This window comes from Microcebus murinus, chromosome 9 (genome assembly GCF_040939455.1).
Source record: "Microcebus murinus isolate Inina chromosome 9, M.murinus_Inina_mat1.0, whole genome shotgun sequence".
In the NCBI taxonomy this organism is placed as follows: domain Eukaryota; kingdom Metazoa; phylum Chordata; class Mammalia; order Primates; family Cheirogaleidae; genus Microcebus; species Microcebus murinus.
Window position 1 is genome coordinate 41,608,671 of NC_134112.1, and position 20,912 is coordinate 41,629,582.

Consider the following 20,912-nt stretch of genomic DNA (forward strand, 5'->3'; position numbering starts at 1 on the left):
AATCATATTCCAAATAAACTAAGAAAGCTTATGACTTAATATAAGGCAAATTATTTGATATAAAAACACTTTATGATATGAATATCTTCCAAATTCGTTTTTCTTATGGTTTACTCTTTGTAAGTTTGTGTCTCTGTGGATTTGTGTTGGAGTAGATATAGATGTTCCTATGTAATAATTAACCCAATGCAAGACAAGCATTACAACAGGAAGGAACAATGAACAAATGAGTAAGTGAGCCTTCAGTTAACACTTTGATTCCTAAGACTAGGCCTGGGTGGGCTATATTGCTAAATGAGTTGGTGACTAGGCTAGCTCAAAGGATATAGGGCAGACACATAGTTGGGTAAGTATAAGCGTAGTTTAATTTACTAATGGCCTATTTTATTAATTATCACTAATGGACCATGATTAACACATGATAGGTAGAGACTCCACTGGCCTACTTCTTTGAAGTATAATCAGAGGTGAATTTAGCAATTTGTAAATTGCTCTTTCTATAAAATTAAGCCATTTTAGGAATGTCCACAACAGGGAAGATTACCAAATTCACGGATGATGGCTTGGCTGACTCCAAAGGTTAGGAATTTGTTAATATAAAAAAGGTCATGAGTCTTGATTAGAAATAAAGTATGAAGATCTTGGCTAAGCTTAACTTTTCCATATGAAACACAAAAGTTAGTTTTACCAAAGGCTACAATCAAGAAAGAGCCTCATGAGAATTTTGAAGGATTAAATACAATCCTATTTAATTCTAAAATCAAGAAGCAAGAACTAAATTGGTACTTTATTTACTTAAAGTAAATTAACTGCCCCAAATGTTTAAAACCCAAGAACTTCAATGAGCATTCCAGCCTATCAGCTTTGTCCTCAGTTTTGTGCAACACTGTAATTGTTGGCCATATAAAAGGTGTTTGGTAAACATTGGTTGAATAAATCAGTGGACTTTGCAGTTTCCTATTTAGTAATATAAAACTGTCACAAGATAAGACAATGGTATATAATAAAAACTATATTGGAGCATACAGCAGTGCCTTCCATCTAAAACATATTTGGCACATGTCTATAGTCTCAGCTACTTGGAAGGCTAAAGTGGGATCATATTTGAAGCTCAGGAGTTCAAGGCTGCAGTGAGCTATGCTGGTGCCTCTGCACTCTAGCCTGCGTGACAGATCAAGACCCCATCTCAACCAATCAATCAAATTATTTTATAAAGGTAAATTTATTAAATACCACTTTGATTTTTTAAAAATTATATTGAAACAAAAGTGCCAGGAACTTTTGAGTTATATCCGTAGAAATAAAGTTAATCACTGTTAAGTAAAAAACTAAATCCACCTAGTCTTGTGACCTAGGATGTCCAACAATTTTGATTGATTTTTAAAGAGATCATTTACACTTGCCATTTATTGGCACATCATGAAGAGCATTATTATCAGAAATCCCCCTTCTTTCTGAAATTTAGGGATAAGAGAAGCCCAAAATTATAGGTGGAGAAAACAATGCACATGTTTAGTTCAAAAGGAGTGTAGTTATAGTTATGAGACCACAACAACATGAGCAGCCAAAGCAATACAAATCTCTATACAGTGCAGTCAAGACTGTGTTTAACAATGCACATGCATGATGTTTACAAGAAAATATGTATAACCCACTATAAAAGGTAATATACTCTAAGAAAGATTATTTATCTTTTAAAAAAATTACTGTTTCATCCCCAGCCACACAAACATTATATTTGGCTAAAATCACCCAGCAAAATCTGTGCTTCCTTTGCCATTTTCAGATTTCTTAGTGTGTATCTATACAAAACTTTCTCCATTTCTCACTACTGCTTACAAAACTAGGTTATCAGCTTGTATTCTTGACTTCACACAACATATCTGCCTGGAAGCAATTGTGGAATCACTATTTACTGAAATATCATGTCTGGTGATGACTCAGATAGGACAATAACTGATTACAAGGAAAATTGCCATCTGCAAGATTATTTCTCTATAAACAAAGGCACAAAATGAAAGTTAAGCAAACAACAAATAGAAAAGAACAGGTCACAATGAAACAACTTTTGAAGTTTTCTTTTCTCCCATTGAAGAATTATTTTATCATGGTAAAAATTCAGTTATTTTCTATATTTTCTATAATCCACATAAAAGATACATTAACAATAAATAAAAACAGATGTGAGAAATGTGAAATAAGGTACTTTGGTTTTTCAAATAATCAGTTAACTCTAACTTATAGATTTGATAGATTTAAAAATTCCATTTGCCAGCCAATCATTCAAAAAGAACAAAAAAACTCCAACATTTTCATAATACTGTACCTTTAATAAAGACTTTTTTAAAACATCACATCTGATTATTGTTGGACAAGCACAGTAAGATAACCCCCCTGCCCTGCACCCCTAGTTTACAGGTGAGTGAACCCTGAAGGGTAGAGGCACTCAGTGACCTGCTCAGGGTCTCCCAGGTAGAAGCAGTCACATGGGAGCAGAACCTGGTCTCCTGACATCTCTGTGGTCTGGTGGAAGGTTCCAGTGGATGAGGGCTGAGGTGGGAGCAATTAAGAGTTAGGGAACAAGGACAATGTACATAACCTTAACAATTGTACTCCCATAATATTCTGAAATAAAATAAATATATAAATAAATAGAGAGTTAGGGAACAGGGTGTGAAAAGAAGAGCCAAGGGCTTGGAAAGGAAGCTCTGATGGCAGGATCTTGTACTGGTCCAGGCCCTGCCCACCCCCCCACCCCCCAACCCTTCTTTCTCCTCCTTTTTGCTTTCATAGGCCCCACAGATTATCTGTTTTCTTCCCTTTCCAATGGTGACACCAAATACTTCTGACTACAGCAAGCCTCTGTCCTTCCTTCTAACCCTTTAAAGCAGACACACAGTTCCTTTGATATTTTTCCAGAAGTTTGTAAGGCTAGCAACAATTTATAAAAGACAAAAACTCCTCTTATACCACCACAACCATTCATTTAGACTGAGCAAAAGATAAAGGTACTAATGTATGTATGATATACATACTAATGAAACTCTTTCAGAACTTAAAAGCCTGAAGTGAAACTCATCTATATTTTAGATAAGGGATTGGCAAATTTTCTGTAAAGGGCCAGATAGTAAACATTTTAGCCTTTGCAGGCTATATGGTCTCTGTCAGAGCTTCACAACTCTACCATTGTGTTCACAAGCAGCCACAGAAAATATGTAAACTAATGAAAGTGGCTGTGTTCCAATAAAATTTTATTTACAAAAACAGGTGGCAGGCTGTAGTTTCCCAATCCCTGTTTTAGAAGAATGCACGCATCCCACCTTTTCTAGGATAAATAGTTGAATGTTGTTTGAGCAACATAAGGAGATGAGAAAGGGATGGTCATTAGAGTATCATCATGACCCCATTCTACTGGGTGAAGATGGGTTGAGGGACAGGAGAAATAAGTACCAGACATAGGGGAAGGTGGAAAGGAGGGAAACTCCCAGGGATGGGAGAGGAACCAAATGCCTACTTGGCTCACCCAGACAGGGCTTGTCTGGAGGGGTTGGTGATAGGTGGGTAAGGGAATAGACACTTGCTTCCCACTCCTTATGCCTTCTGCATGTGGAGAGGGTTCTATTACCATTCACCCCAGGCCTCTCTCTCAACGTTCACATCCATTGGTCAGTGAGTTTGGGAAGACTCGGTGGCACATGGTTCTGCCCCTTCTCATTGCCCTTCTCTTGAGAATGGAAGGCCCACAGATGACATGTTGCTGCCTGGTCAGATGCTCTGCAGAGACCTCCTCCCATCTGGGGGAGCATGGCCAGTCCAGCATATCCTATAACCGAATGAACTCAATCTAATTCTGGGATTCAGATTAGGAAACCTGTTTGCTCCCTGTTACAAGCCACATTCTTCAACACCAGCTTTATAAGCAATAAAGATGAGAATTTGGTCTCCATCTGTTCCTTTCCCCTTCCCCCCCCCCTCAATTGGCCAGATCTCATCTCGGGAAGAGAGTTGTTATTATTGGCACACCCTTGAACCCAAAAGGACTGGAAGTGGGCTGTTGTGGACTGGGTTGGAGCCTGCCTGCACACAAAAAGCTGTGAATACAGAAAATAGTTTTCTTTTTCTCTTCTTTAATTAGAGCATATTTATCTAGGGCTCCATACCTGAGAATGCAATTTACAAAACACTGGTTCCAAGGAGTTCACATGGAAAATATATTTCTATGGTCAAAAGTAAGAGAGAAATCTGCAGAGTGTGAGTTCTCTTCCAGCTGTTTTTTAATGCACTTTAGCTTCTGAGAAATTCTGCCGTAAACAACCTTTCAAATTTTTTTCACTATGTATTTGACTATGGAGCCATTGTATTCACCTGACACTTATTAAACATCCTGCAGAGGTCCATTAACACACCATGGGAAGTGCTGATATAACATTTCTGAAGTTAAAATTGACTATAAAGTATGTTATTTTTACCCGACTCCTTCAGAAGACCCTCAATATGGCCAAATTTATTCGCTTTTGAACATCCATTTTACACAATGCTAATCCACACTATTTTCCTTTCCATGATTTTCTTCATGACTCACTGTTAATGCATGTAGGGCAGACTAGCAGTATGTGACTGCATTCTACTACATAATTCTGATTCCAGAATAGTTGATAATCGACCAGGGAGAAAAGGATAGCTGGGCACCTTGAAGACACAGGAGAAAGCCCCAGTACTTAAAAATATCTTCCCCACAAATTCCACCAATTAGAGATTCATTAAGGTTAATGAGCTCCTCTTTTAAAATGCAAATACCCTCTGGGAGTGTTTCCCTATTAGTCATTCACCAAGTGAAGTAGTGGAAAGAACAGTGGAATGGCCACACCATTAACTCCTTTTCATTCTTTAGTCACACTCATTATTCTAGGCAGACTGGCACTGGGGAAAGAACCTGGCTTTGAAATCTGACAGAACTTGACTCAAACCCTTTACCAAATCTATGACCTTGTACAAGTTACTTAACCTCTCAGAGCCTCAATTTGCTCATCTGAAAAATGGAAATAATGACACATAATAAGGCTGTTTTAAAAATTAAAGGAGAAAACATTAAATACTAATTGCAGAGAAGAAGGGAGGGGAGTTGGGGCAAAATAATAGTTTTGTTGTCAGTGTTGGTGTCAATTGCTTCTCTGCCTTTGCTTGTAGCTATTAGCATATCAATAGCACAGGAGAATCTTAGGACTGAATGTTTGCCTCCTCTCCCCACCAAAAAACCCCTCTTATGTTGAAACCTAATCCCTAATGTGTTGATATTAGGAAGTGGGGCCTTGGGAGGTGATTAGCTTATAAGGGCGGAACCCTCATGGATGGGATTAGTGCCCTTATTATGGGATGAAGAGACCTAGGTTTTCCCCTTCTGCAAGGTGAGAATGCAGCAAGAAGATGCCTTCTAAGAACCAAAAAAATGGGCCCTCACCAGACTTCAAATCTGTCAGTACCTTGATCTTGGACCTCTCAGCCTCCAGAATGGTGAGAAATAAATTTGTTGTTTTTAAGCCACCAGGTTATTGTATTTTATTATAGCAGCCCAAACAGACTAAGACAGAGAGAGTGTTAAGAGAGGCCCTACATGTAGCCTCACTTTATGCTTTGGCAGTGTTGTGAGCTAGGCTTTATTATGTCCATTAAACAAAGGCAGATCTGGTATTGGAACCCAAGTCTGTTGACAATGTCAAATTCTTCCACAATATCATGTTGCTTCCCAGTATTTACCAAAACTTGAATTATTCAATTCAGCATAATACACATTACATGTAAATATCCTCCAGCCCATTTTAGTTTTCCCTCTGCTTTTCCTAATTCTGTCTACTTAATCCCCATTTTCCACAATAATAAAGTAAAGAGGAATAGAGAAAATGCAAAAGTACTAATTGCATAAGACATGGCCTGCCCAGGAGCCTGGTTAGGATTCTGTTAACAACTGTTACAACCTCAAGGGAAAAAAAGCCATGAATAGGAAGAGCTAAGCCATAGAGGAAGGAGTGCAGATAGCAAACAACTGTAGGAAAAGGTTCAAGCTGACTAGAATTAAAGAGAAGTTATTTATTTTTCATATATATATTTATTTTTAATTATTATGGGTACATAATAGTCATAGTTTTAAAGGGTACATGTAATGTTTTGATACAGGCATACAATGTAAGTTAATTAAATCAGGGCTATTGGAGTAACCATCATCTCAGACACTTATTTTTTTATGTTAGGAACATTCCAATTTTACTCTTTTAGTTCTTTTAAAGTATACCATAACTTATTGTTTATAGCCACTTTGTTGTGCTATCAAATATTGTTCATGTTTCTAATTATCTAACTATATTTTTGCACCCATTAACTATCCCCACTTTATCTTCTCCTCCCCACTACCATTCTCAGTCTCTGGTATCCATAATTCTATTCTCTATCTCCATGAGAGCAACTGTTTTAATTTAATTAAATTTAATTGTTTTAATTTGTTTTAATTAATCTCCCACATATGAATGAGAACACACAAGATTTGTCTTCCTGTGCTTGGCTCATTTAACACAACGTTCCATCCATGTTGTTGCAAATGGCAGGATTTCATTCTTTTTTGTGGCCATATAATATTCCATTGTGTAGATGCACCACAGTTCCATTCATACAGTGATAGACACTTAGATTGATTCCATATCTTGGCTATTGTGAATAGCAATAAACTTGGGAGTGCAGATAACTTTTTAATGTACTGAATTCACCTCCTTTGGAAATAGACCCAGCAGTGGGATCACTGAATCATATAGTAGTTCTATTCTTAGGTTTTTTTTAGGAACCTCCATACTGTTTTCCATAATGGTTTCACTAATTTGCATTCCCACCAACAGCAGACGAGGGTTCCTCTTTATGAGAAGCAAATAAAGATGGCACTGAGCACTATTAAATTAGCATACCAAAATTATTAACAGCCCAGATTCACAAAGGATAGACAGAATACAACTGGCACACAGGCATCATTCTGACAATACACATCTGTTGATTCAACTGTAGGTAAAAGAAGGACAGTAACAAAGATGATTCTTTATACATACAAAGAGCTTATGAAAAGAATTATAAATGGTTGCTAAAGTGTGAAAAAACCTTTTAAACTAAGAGTTCAACAGAGCAGGCAATCTACTTTAAAAGATATTAGTGTGAATTTTTTAACACATGATTTCTATACAACTTTTATGCATGTCAGATTTTAACCTTTAACCTTGTGACTACTATTAAAATCATATGGCTCAAACCTTGCTTACTGCTTTAAAAGCTTAGGGTCACACTGAGTACTGAAGAGCACTTACTCTGGAAGGTAAGAATACCAACAAATCTAACTGAGGTCAGGTCCATTGATCAGTCCCACCAGTCTGCTCTTACTGAACTTGTCCTGCAATTCACTGGTATCTTTAGGTCTGAGTCCTGTTACTTTGTAACTATGGGGTAATACTTTTTCTGGAAGCTCTTGAAGCAAACCAAAGACATCAATTAAGCCATTTAACACTGTGTCAAAAAAAGTTAAGCTTAGGCATTCCTACTTCCAGGCTGGAAGAATTAGAAACTGAAAAGGCCAAATTAATTTTATACATGTACATTTGTACAATATTGTATCATGTTGTACAAATCTTCCTTGAAAAGATTTTTCTTTGTTGTTGCTGTTAATATCTGTGATAAATCAGAGTAAATTTACTTATAGAATAAGTTGGGCTGACCATTCCTCAGCATGGATCCCAAAACACTACTAATAGAAAGTGCCGCAAAGGGTTACTCTGAGCAGCCCACTGACAGCAGGCTCCATAGACCCTGCTGAGAACAAACAGGACTGCCACAAGAAAAGAATATAGCTTAAAGCCTAAATTTGTAAAGAGAAAAAAAAAATAGGCTCTCATCTCTACCAGGGTATCTGATATCCTGACAAACACATGTACTGCCTATAGTGGATGCAAGTGACAGGTGGCATTTCTCATAATACAAACTCAGGTTAGAGATACATCAGCATCAAGTCACTCACAGAGTATTCAGTCTGTTTCCAACCAACAGAATAAACCTGTGAAATTATGGGTTGGTGTCAGGAGTTCTGCTCAGAGTGTTCTACACAGAAAAATAAGTGACCCCATCAGATCAAGTGCGTATCAATCTTTTTTTCTCAAGTAATCGGGTTCATAGAGACAGAGAGTAGAACGGTGGTTGCCAGGGTCTTGTGGGAGGGGAGATTGGGGAGTTTTTGTTTAATGAGTACAGACTTTCATTTTTGGTTCTAGAGATCTACTTTACAACAATGTGAATGTACTTAACACTACTAAACTACATACTTCAAAATGGCATAAAATGGTAAATCTTCTATTATTTGTATTTTACTATAAGTAAATATAAAAATTTAAGAAATAAGGAAAGTGTTTTCCTTTATTCAAAACAATAAAATGGTGGAAGTTAAGTCTACTACTGGTCAATACTTGTATTTTTAAAATTTGTTTTTGTTTTGTTCTAATTGGTTATGGCTCAACAAAGGGTCTTACCACCTGGCTATAAGAAAGAGTTTGACCACCTGTCCCGCTACTATGCATTGTAGTAAAAAATAATAACCAATATCAGAGGAGCACACTCTGACAACTCTACAGCAGTATAATAATGTTTTCTCTGTTGATGTATATCTGCAAGCTTATTTATACTACCAGTATAGCACAGTGTTAGTGATACTAAATATCAATATGCTATAACCTAGAAAAATTTCAAATGACAAAATGGAAATTTTAAAATAAATCAAGAAATCTAAAATATAAAGTATTAGGTAAACAGATGAAGCACAATTATAGATTATGTAAAACTTCAGAGCTAATATACATATTCTTTAATGATCTAATGCAAAATACCTAAATTTCCTCTAAAGAGGGAGCATTTTTAATCCTCTTACGTCTTAATGCCACTAGGATAGGGAGGGGAGTTGCTGACAATGAAATTCAGGTGTTTGAGGAAGCAGCTCAATACCAACAAATATTCTAAGATCCCCCACTGCTGGTTTATGCTCCTTCCTATAGAAATCACAGAAAATCTGAGGAGTTGTGGGAAGAAAAAAGAGAAGAGGGTCATAGTAGGAGGCAATGGACAGAGTAGACTTTGAGAACCTGCCACTGGTAGATCCTAATCTAACAACTTAAAACTTTGACCTCAGAATCTCCAAAAGAGGTTGATGCCACAAAATCAGAATTATGGAAAGGCGTAAAGGCAAGAGCTCATTAAGAAGGAAGAAGCACCTGGTGAAAGTGACCAGGTGGCATGGCTAAATAGCATGAGAATTTGCTTGATTACAGAGTGAAAGTGATGATGGAAAGAGCAGGGTCCACCTTTAGCCTAAAATGTTCAAGCCAGATTTCAATCAGCTAATCAGCTATCAGTCTTCACACCTCAACTTCACCACCACCACATCAAGACTCCCCCAGTGAAACCCAGGCCCCTTTTTTAAGTCATATGTTCTCCTCCTTCTCCAAAGCACTTCACGCATTTGCACTCAGTTAATTATACGCACTCACTTGTTCAATAGCTGTTGTTCCCACTAGACTAGCAGTTCCAAAAGGACAATGGCATGTTTATTTGCCACAATATTCTCAGCATCTGGTACAGTGGCTGGCACCAAGTAGGCACATGGTAGGCCCTTCCTAAATGGCTGTTTCTTGACCGGTGTATTGTGGCAAACCTGGCATGGTCAAGAGGAGGGTGGCAGATAGTCTTGGAAAAATTAAAGTTTCTGATGAAACTATTGGTTAAATGAAGAAAGCTGAAGAGGACACACTATTATTGGTAAAAGGAAATAAGTTTATTAACAGCACTTTGGATGAAAGGCAGAAGCTGAACAAAAGGCTTAAAGAGAGATCAGCAATCACAGCTCTAATGTAAAGTTTGGACAAGATTTCTGCAATAAGGAAGGACAGGGTAGCCCAGCTATAAGATACTTGGAAACACTTCCTGGAAGTTTGGAAGGGAAGAAGAAAAAGGGAAATTGCAAGGAGTCAATAGTGACTTTGATGCTGCATTAGGAAAACTGATATGTGTCTAAATACACTGGAGAAAGAAAGAGAAGAAATTTCACTGGGTTCTATATAGTTACAATGAGATTGAGATAATTACATTAAATATAAAGATGGCTGATATTTGGAGACTGAGGCTGGAGGATTGCTTGAGCTCAGGAGTTCAAGATCAACACAGGCAATGTGGCAAGACGTTTTCTCAAAAAAAAAAAAAAAAAAAAAAAGGCTGAGATTCCAAAACAATTCTGATATAGTATTTTATCTCTCTTATTGTATTCAACGCTATATTTTTAAGTTGACAGATATGTGTTTGGCTACTTTAAAAATACCTACTTTTAAAAAACCTATTACTACATTAGAAATACATGCCAACAAATTTATGATTTTTAAATTCCTCTAAAAATAACTGTACTGTTTCAAAAAATCTGCAGTGATTTCAGTTTGTAAAGAAGGAACTGCTAACTTCAAGACAGGTTAAACAGTAAAGACATTTACCATTTTAAAGTTACGAAAATCGTACATGGTTTATGTGCTTCAAACCTGCATTTCTAATTTATTACCACCAAATTCCACAGTATTACACTTAGTTTCATAAATTAGATATTCTTGAAATGAGACTTATTTTATTAAATCCCCATTATGTATTTATATCTTCATGACTCAGTGATTTCAAATAAATTCAGCTTTCTGGAGGGTAGGTTTAATGGGAATAGAATTCAACTGGACATGTGCCTAATTGCAAAACACATTAAAAAAAATTCCAGCCTCCAGTAACTTTTTTTTAAGGCTTGGAGGACTAGCATGGTAAAAGAGAAACATATTAGCTGACAAGCTGTGTTATGCAAAGTTGTCTTAAGAGTAGCTGCTTCGGTCAAATCAACTTGTCTCAGCCAAATCTTTTCTCTTTTCCCACTTAGACACTTTACCCACAACCAAAGTTAAAATGAGGCAAAACTCCTCCCTCCTATGGATGTCATGTTTTCTCTCTTCACCTTCTGAGAAAGCACACCAACACCCGTGAGAGTGAGGCTCCTGGAAACCAGAGCACTGTGGCAACAGAGAGAGCCTCTCAAGCTAAGGGAAGAGCAAGAAGTATTTCTCCCAACAAGGCTTCCTGAGAGGAGAAATATTGATTGTTTACTTCTCTGGATAGCCATCTACTGATCTGTAGAGCATGCATCTGCCTACACATCTCATAGCAAAAAGAAGTTGGAAAGAAAAGGATAAAGAATATGTTTATCTTTAAGCCTTTAATTCCAAGATTGTAGCAAATAGTGTGATTCATAAAAAGTTTCTCACACTGGGAGACAGTAGTAGTGGAATGAAGCGCTAGAGAGCTTAGGTGGGGTTGGGACCTGAGCTCTCAAAATAGTAAATGGACCTATATTCAAATGTCAACAGAACACAAAACCATTCCAAAAATTAAATACATTATTTTGGGCTTATTCATTATTTCTCATTATCCAAATATGTTTCCCTATAAGGCTGATGAGCTTATCATTTTTTTTCTCAATTTATGTGAGCAGAACATTTTTTAAAAGTCATCAAGTAGTTCTTTTGGAGTATAAAAAACAAAAACCAAAAAAACAAAAAGAAGATAGTTTGTAGGGGCTCCCACCGGCCAAAACTAGTATATTTGAAGCATTAAAATGAGTAACAATAACAGATTACAATCCCTTAAAAACACAGAAATCCATGCACCCATACTGATATAAATAAAAGAATGGATAAATAAGTCAGAAGATGAGGAGACTTTTCCTTGTAATGGAATGCCAACTGACTAACAGAGAAGGAATGAAGAAATAAAAAAAAAATCACTATTTGGCAACTATAACAGTAATAAATTAATTCAGCTGAGAAACATAAATAGATGCTAAAACTAGTGAGTGTGAAGTTGATGAGGAAGAGGATATTATATAATACTGAGGCACTGCCCCTAAATATTAGTCATAAAAATAGAATGGGTAATTTTAGAGTGAAGAAATCTGGTAGACAAAACCTTAAGTAAGTGATCATGGTTAACATCTTCATTAATGTAGTTGTGCACCACCTGATAGGATGAAATGAGAACACAACTTCTGTGATATTCCTAACAAAAATTCCTGATTTATAAACTGAATATAATTCAAGAACATGTCAGACAGACCTAAATTGGTGAATATTTTACAAAATAATTAGCCTGTGATCTTCAAAAATGCCCAGATATTGAAGGTCAAGGAAACACTGAGGAACTATTCAAGATGGAATGAGATTAAGGAGACACAACAACTAAATACAACATGTGATTCTGAACTGGATCCTTTTGCTACAGAGGACATCACTGGGGCAAAACATAATGGGGTGTATGGCTCTGATTGTTAATTTCATGATTTTGATGGTAGATGCCCTTGCTCTTAGGAAACACACACTCAAGTATTTTGAAGTAATGAACATTGCCAATTTACTCTCAGTTGATTCTGGAAAAACAAAAAGCTCTTTGTACTGTTGTCGCAACATTTCTTTAAGTTTAAAATTATTTAAAAGTAAAAAATAAATGAGAGGACCAGTTAGGATGCTTAGAATACATATATATGACACATATATAGGTATATAGATATTGATAGATGTATCTCATAGGCTCTTAAAAGCCACCACCAAAACCTTTACCCCCTTCACCTTGTCCTCCTAGGTATTTTTCATGTCAAGGAAGGAAAAGTACCACTAAGCATTTGGTTGCCTAGCTTCTTATTTCCTCATTTCCTACATCTGGTCAGTCAGCTAGCTGGTCATTTTGTGTCCTGGCCTCTGCTGTCAGCTTTCCATTGCCACTAACTCTACTCAAGTTCAGGCCACCATTTCTTGCTGTGATTTCCACAACCAGCCACAGTCAGTCTTCTTTCCTCTTGTCTCCTCTTCTTTCTTAGACACAGATCTGGGCCTTCTCTCTACCTGTTGGCTCCCCGACCTATTTTGTGGCCTTCATTGTCCTTGGGATAAAGGTCAAATTCCTTTACAAGACTTACAAGTCCATGATGATCTGGCCCCTGATTAACTCTCCCATCCCTTTTCACCTCTTCCACTCCAACTCTACAGTCCAGCCATAAAACAACATTTAGATCCACAAATGTGCTGCCTTTCAGGTGTTGCTATTCCATCTGCCTTGAACACTTTTCCCTGTTCTAACTCACCTCCTCCCATTGAACTCAAATATTCAATTTAATGAATGATTGAATAAATTCTTAAAAGTCTTTATCATACCCCACAAACCATTGTTCCATAAGTTTTCATTCTTTCTACCACAACTTTGTACCATACCCAGATTCAATTCTTTTGTCAAATCCTATGACTACGTCATTGGTATCTTTCTTTTTCACCTGCCAAAATCTGAAGTAATGACATAACATTCTTCATACACTCGTAAATGCCTGTACAGGAAATTAGTGGGCTCTTTTCCCCAGGGATGTTTCACATGCAAGAAAAACTCCAATGAAGTTGAGATAATTAGGGAACCTTTTGAAGAAGGGCAAAAATTAATTTAAAAATATGTTCAGATGATATAATGTGTAACCAGGTTGGTCTTATTTATTTTCTTACATAGCACTTTTCCTCAAAAGATTGTGAGCAAGTATTTTTCTACTTTTCAAGGAAATTGTAACAACCTCATGAAAGGGGACCAGCTCCTTACTGAAAACAAATTCTTTGCAACACCTTTATGAAGCAGGAATGATTTTTTTTGATTTAACAGGTGAAGAAAATAACAAAAGAGGGGATTTAAGAAGTTCCTGGCATTAAAAAACTTCTAAGTGGGAGAGCCACATTCAAACCAAGGTCTGTCTGGGTTCCAGACTTACATTCTTTCTAATATAATTACAAATAGTTCACTCAGAATTCTCTTTATGAACAATATCCACCTTCAAAATGGCATAATGTCAGTTTGCCATAGGCAAACTGGAACCATTTATTGGCTTACATTTCTTCTTTATTCCACCTCCTTTATGGGAATGTACTGAATTAGAGCAGTGTATAGCGTCTATTTCTGGTTTCCTTTCATTTAACCAGAAGTACCGTATACTGATTGGTTTATAACAATGTGCAAACCAAACTGAATTACCACATGTATAACAGGGTTCCTGAGGAAGAAGTTCTGTTGTTGTTTTTAAGCATGCCTTGGTGTAATTATTTCCAGCTTTGATGTTTTGTTTCTATTTTCTCTTAAGGACTTGGAATGAATTCTAATGAAAGCACATCACCTTACCTCTACAATTCCCAATAGTTCATTTTTAAGCTACAAATCTTGGTAGTTAAGACCTGGAAGCAACCTTTGGGCTTATTTTGGCTACTGTCCTTCATCCTCACTTCCAAACCCATTTTATAAAGTGAGACCTGGAATACAGTGTCCTGACTGTTCATTCTGATTCTCACCTCCCACCCCCAAAGCTCAACAAACACCCATAGAAACAAACCCTGCAGCATATGGCTTTTTTTTTTTTTTAAATATATCTTCCATTCTACAAAAGATAGGATTCTTGGGTTCTCAAATTCCAATTCCACTGTCAGTAGAGATAGTGAATTCTGTTTATTTTGACAAGCGAAAAATGTATTTTAATAACCACCAGCTTTGGCTTACAGACCACTTAGTTTTAACTTGCTCTATCTGTAATTGATCTGACCTAGTTTCATTTTACAAATTAGACAAGACGGGTACAACCAGCCTGTCTCTTACAAGGATTAAATGAGATCCTAGATAGTCTCTTCCTAAAAATCAGCAAAACTACCATCTCAAAAGAGGACAGTTAATCTCTGGATCAGACTTTGCCAGAGAATATGTGAGCCCGCACAAGAGATTATAGTTTAGACATTCTGCTATTGTTGCTGCTGAAGGCACAGAAGGTCAATAATGTAGATTAACTAGGATTAAAGTATTATTTTCTGACTATATTTGCAGTTCAAGTTTCTAGGTACCTAAAACTACCCTTAAGATTATACCAAAAAAACTACAATCTAAAATGAATTTAAAAAGTGAAACCACAAATGTATAAGTTAAAAAATTAAAAGTAAACTATTTAACTGAGAAAAAACTGAATTTATCTGTATTATATATATAATAGCATGTGTATACAAAACTTAGACATATTTTCTTATCTCTGAGAAAAAAGGTGAAGATAAGACAGTATATGACACAACATTGGTATCTCACATGCGCACATATATAAAAGTATTCAGATGGGTAAGTGGTGTAAGGAGGAAGAGAATCATCACAATGATCTAGATTAGAAGAACAAAGATATATAAGAATACAGGAGACAAATCTGGAAGCAAAACTGAAAGATTTTCATTTTTTCCCTATTTACTTTAAAGTTTATTTTCTGTTAGTATTAAAAAAATTTCTTCTACAACTACTATATTCCTTAAAAAAATAGAGAAGCAAAATAGAGAACAGATAAGAAAAGGGAAGTTTTAAAAAATGAGAGAATGGAAAAAAATACAGAGTAATCTAAATGGTAAATGATGTGGTTTTCATAACTGCTTTGCCTAAAGTAAGGATAGATTATTTTCACATCTTACAATTTCTTCTTCATTCAAAATATAAGGCCAGGTGTAGTGGCTCACACCTGTAATCCTAGCATTCTGGGAGGCCGAGGCAGGCAGAATGATCAAGGTCAAGAGTTCGAGACCAGCCTGAGCAAGAGGGAGACCTCGTCTCTACTAAAAATAAAAAGAAATTAGCTGGACAACTAATAATATATAGAAAAAATTAGCCGGGCATGGTGGCACATGCCTATAGTCCCGCCTACTCGGGAGGCTAAGGCAGGAAGATCGCTTGAGCCCAGGAGTTTGAGGTTGCTGTGAGCCAGGCTGACACTATGGCACTGTAGCCCGGGCAACAGAGTGAGATTCTGTCTCAAAATAAATAAATAAATAAATGAAAATAAAAACAAAATGTAAAGCTAGAGAAAATAGTTGAGATTTGATTAAAAAATGAGTACTTCAATGCATTAAAAAATGGAGTTTTGCAAATGATCAGAATTCTATATTTTTATTTTTAATATTTTTCTATATTACTGTTTTTCTATTTCTTTATTCAATATATCAACCCCTTTCTGAAATTAGAAATTAAATGTTCCCAAATACAAAAGCATTATGAGGGAAAAACTGCTAACAATCAATGCTCAGTAAGGAGGATGAATACAAAATTAATATATAAAACTCCATAGCTTTCATATAACTAGTCATAAAGTATAATGGAAAGAAATTATCCAATGCCCAATAGCCACAAATATAAAATATTCAGAAATAAATTTTTTAAAAATATAAGTCATATATGAACAAACCTATCAAACTTTACTGAATAGCATTTAATAAAAATACTTAAATGAAGAATCATTTCTGGATAGAATTATAAACATATATGTCAATTCTTTCTACATAAATGTATGGAAATGCAAGTAATGCAATTCTAATAAAATCCCTAGTGACTTTTCAGAATGCAACTGTGTATTTTAAAGTTCTACTAGAATAAAATAGAAAAAGCAAGATCAGATAATTTTTTAAAAAGAATAAGAGGGGGAGGGGAAACTATACCCTGTACACTATTAACTTTTTAAAAAATCTAAATTAAAACAATAATGAACTGGAAAAAGACACATCAGATCAATGACAAAACTCAAATAGATCCTAGGATATAAAAGAATTTAGTACATCCAATTCACATCAACAAAATTTATCAAATCCTTATGCATCAAGTACTGTGCCAATAGGAAAGTAAGTGGGTATAACGTTTTTGGAAAAGAATTTGGCAATATATATCAAGAACTTTTGAAACATTTATAACTTTTTAGTCAGTGAATCCACTTCTATAATTTATTCTAAGGAATGGTCAGAAGTTTAAGTATTTATACAAAGATGTTTATTATAGGGTTATTTATAATAGTGAAAACCTTATAAAAATAATAGAGGAATTGACAAATTATTAATTATAGTATATCCATACAATGGAATATTATATAGCCATTATTATTGTTTAAAAACATGTTTAAAAACTCATTAATGTGCATTCACATAATAGAATATTATATAACAAAGAGAATGAACTACAACTTCATGTAATATGTATGAATCTCTTAAACAGTTTTTAATGAAAGAAGCCAGATACAAAAACGTACACACTATATCATTCCATTTACATACATTTCATATACATAAAACATTCTATGCTGTAAAAAGTCAGGATAGCTTTGGAAGTTTGGTGGAGTGACTGAGTGCTGTAAGTTGGGAGGAGATTCTAGGATTCCATAATTTCTGTATCTTGATTTGGATGCTAATGACATTTTGTGAAAAGTCATTGAACTTATCATTTGTACACATTTCTGTATGTATGCTATTCAACAACAAAAAGTAAAGAATGACTTGAAAAAAAGTCCCTAATATTAAAGTAGAAAAAAATCAAGCTATAAAATCAAGCATAAAATACTGTCCCAGTGTCATAAATAAAAGATTATCATAGGAAATTGCTAGAAGGAAAACAGCCCATTGGGAGCACATGTTGGGGGTTGGTTGGGAGTCTTAGCCAGTAGGAGATGAGGAAACACCCCTAGAGCATCTCATAAGAATCACTTGTGAGGAGAGCTTGGTTGGAAGATGAAGAGAGATGGAGGTGGCCAGAGGGTGTGTACAGCAAGGGGTGATGGTTTTAAGACAGGAAAACATGAACCTGTTTAAGTTCTGCTGGAAAAGAGTCCACAGAGAGGGAAAGGTACAACAAGGCCGCCCCTTAGCAGGCTGATAAATATATAAAAAAAGAAGCCAACTCAGAAAAGGGACAGGCAAGCTCTAACTATTATATGTGCACAAAGCAGCCCTTGTTTGTAGAGCTTGGCAAATTAAAGTATCAAGAAGCTTGTCAATTTTCCTTTCCATTTACATCAATTTGTACTCCTTCATGAAGCCTTCAGATTATTATATTTTCTGGATTCAATTAATTAAGAATTTGAGCCAGAGGATAACCTACCTCTCACTTCAGAATACTTTAGGATAAAATAAAGATCAGGTCAAATGAATGAAGCACAGGTGAGGAAGTATAATGACTGCAGTTCTGGTGGCAAATAGCACTTCTACCATGAGCCAGCTGTGTGACTTTAGGCATATTATTTAGCCTCACTGTGCCTAAGTAGCCCCATCTGAAAAATGAGGAAGATAATAATAGATTGATAAGAGGCTTCAATAAGATCACCCTTACATAAAATGCCTAGTCTAACACGTGGTACACAGGAAACCTTTTAACAAGTATAAATTGCTATCATCACTTATTATTTTTATTTGGGGGCAGAGTTTCTAAGATGTCTTCAAACCTAGAAACACCAAAACAAAAAAAGAACACAATCGGTAATGAAGCAACTGCCCCTAATTAACAGTAAATAATCTCAGCAAAGAATATGCTCTCAATTTTTTAGTTTGAAATATTTTAAATCTATAGAACATTTGAAATAATAGCACAACGAAAACTATAGATTGTTTACCGTTACCCATATTCACCAATTGTTAAATTTTGCCATATTCACTTTCTCTCTCTCTCTCTCTCTCACACACACGCACACACACGTGCACGTGACCAGTGTTGGCTCACTGTGTAGAAAAGCACACTATTTGTCATGTGTACAAAGTCAGCCTTTTCCAGAGAATCGAACATTGCATAAAACACCTGATGTAATATTAAAGTTACAATAATCATGAGGACCAATGGAGGATAACACTGATAGCAGATAAGAAGATATTTTTTGCAATGCCCCTCTTGGGAAAGACAAAGAGTCTCAGAGCTCTATTTTTAGGTTTTTTAAAATGGAGAAAGCAGAGGCTTTTATTAATAGGCAAAGAAATCTGACAGAGCTGAATCAGGGTTAAAGTTAGACCTGCTACTGAGCCGTGTTTGTACATGGGTATTTCCTCCATTGCTATACTGAATAAAATATTTCATTAAAAGATTCCCCACTTCCTTTTATACATTTTAAGCATTACAGTTAGCATGCATATCTGGTAGCAGATCAGAACATTAAAAAAAAAAACACATTACTTTGTCTCAAATAATTACATATCTGAACATTTACAAGTATTAGTTGAACCACAAATAATTTTATAGGTTAAAAGTCAAATATTGGCAATTTTATATATTCACATATATTTGCTCATGTGGGAAATGACATAAGCATAAGAATATTCACTGCAGTGTTGTTTTTAAAAGTGGAAGTCTGAAAATGACTTAAATGTCAATAGACAAGGGACCAGTAAATATTATCATGGCCATACAATAAAATACTATGCAACTGTCAAGAGAAAAAGAATTAAGAAGCTCTCTATATACTTGGAAATTTCTTGATATGCTGTTAAGTGAAAAATATATGGTGCAAAATAGTTGATATAATAAGCTATCTTTTGTGTAAAAATAGAGCAAAGGAGGGAAAGATATATTTGCATTTGCTTGTGTGTCTGTGTGTGTATAAAAGAACTCTGGAGGTATCCACAAGAAATTAATAGTAGAGGTTTACTTTTGGGGGAGTATGAACTGTGTCGATGGAAGACAGATGTTAGAAGAAAACATTTCAGTGTATTCCTTTTCATTTATTTTTGGACCATTTGTATATATTATCTGGTAAAAAAAAATTGAAAATCTGAGAACAAAAATTAAAATATTGAATATTTACATGGCATATCAGAGATTGGAAAATGATTTTTGCTATGTCTTCTACCTGCAACAACACAATGTTAAATTATAATCATCTCCAAGAAATTGTAGTTTCTAGTGTTTGCATGGTAACCATTATTATAGATTAAAACTGATAATTTTTTGGCATGCTATCTTTGTTTCACATTAGAGAATACAATATCTAAAAGGCTTGTTGAAAGAAATTTTGTTTTGAGATAATTATAGATTCATTATAGTACTGTAAAATAGTACTAAAATAGTACTAATAGCAAAAATAGTACTGAAAATTCCTGTGTACCTTCACCTAGTTTTCCTTATAGTTACCATCCCTGATCCCTGGCAACCACTAATCTGTTCCCTAGCTCTATAACTTTGTCATTTGAGAATATTATATAATGGAATCATACAGTATAATCTTTTACTTTTATAATCTTTTAACATTATAATCTTTTGAGATTGCCTTTTAATAATTCTTTTTTGCAACCTCAATTCTCATATTTCATTTTCCCATTTTTTAGGTCAGATTTATTGAGGGATTATTTATATACTATAAAATTCACCCTTTTCAATGTGCAGTTTTCTTTTTTATAGTTTTACTGTGGTATAATTAATATATAACAAACTATACATTTTCAAGTACCAAATTTGATGAGTTTGTATACATTTGTGAAGGCATCACTACAACCAACATAATAAGCTGTCATCCACCAAAAGTTTCCTTATGCTGCTTTGTAATCCATTCCTCCTACCCCATATGTTCATCCCCAAGAAACCACTTTGTTTTCTGTCACTATGTGTTTGCATTTTCTAGATTTTTATATAAATGGAATCATACAGCACGTTCTTTCATTTCTCCTGGGTAAATACCTAAAAGTAGAAAGGTTGGGTCACTTGGTAGGTATAAGTTTATCTTTTCAAAAAACTGCCAAACTTCCAAACTGGCTATACTATTTTACATTTCCACCAGCATTATATGCACATTCCAATTCATTGATATCCTCACCAATATTTGGTATGGTCTTTGTAATTTTAGTCATTCTAGTGGTATAGTATTGTTTCATTGTGGTATTAACTTATATTTCCATAATAACTAATGATGTTGAGCATCTTTTCATAAGCTTACTGGGACAGAGCCAGATTGAAATGAATCAAAAGCAAGCATGGAAGGTGAAGAAGGAAAGAGC

General features: G+C 35.3%; 1 protein-coding gene across 1 annotated transcript in view; it reads right to left on the reverse strand.

Annotated features, from left to right (window-relative positions):
- The window catches only part of UMAD1 (UBAP1-MVB12-associated (UMA) domain containing 1), a 228,351-nt gene that overhangs the window by 86,395 nt on the left and 121,044 nt on the right, over positions 1 to 20,912 (reverse strand). The gene's annotated exons all lie outside the window — the stretch shown is intronic.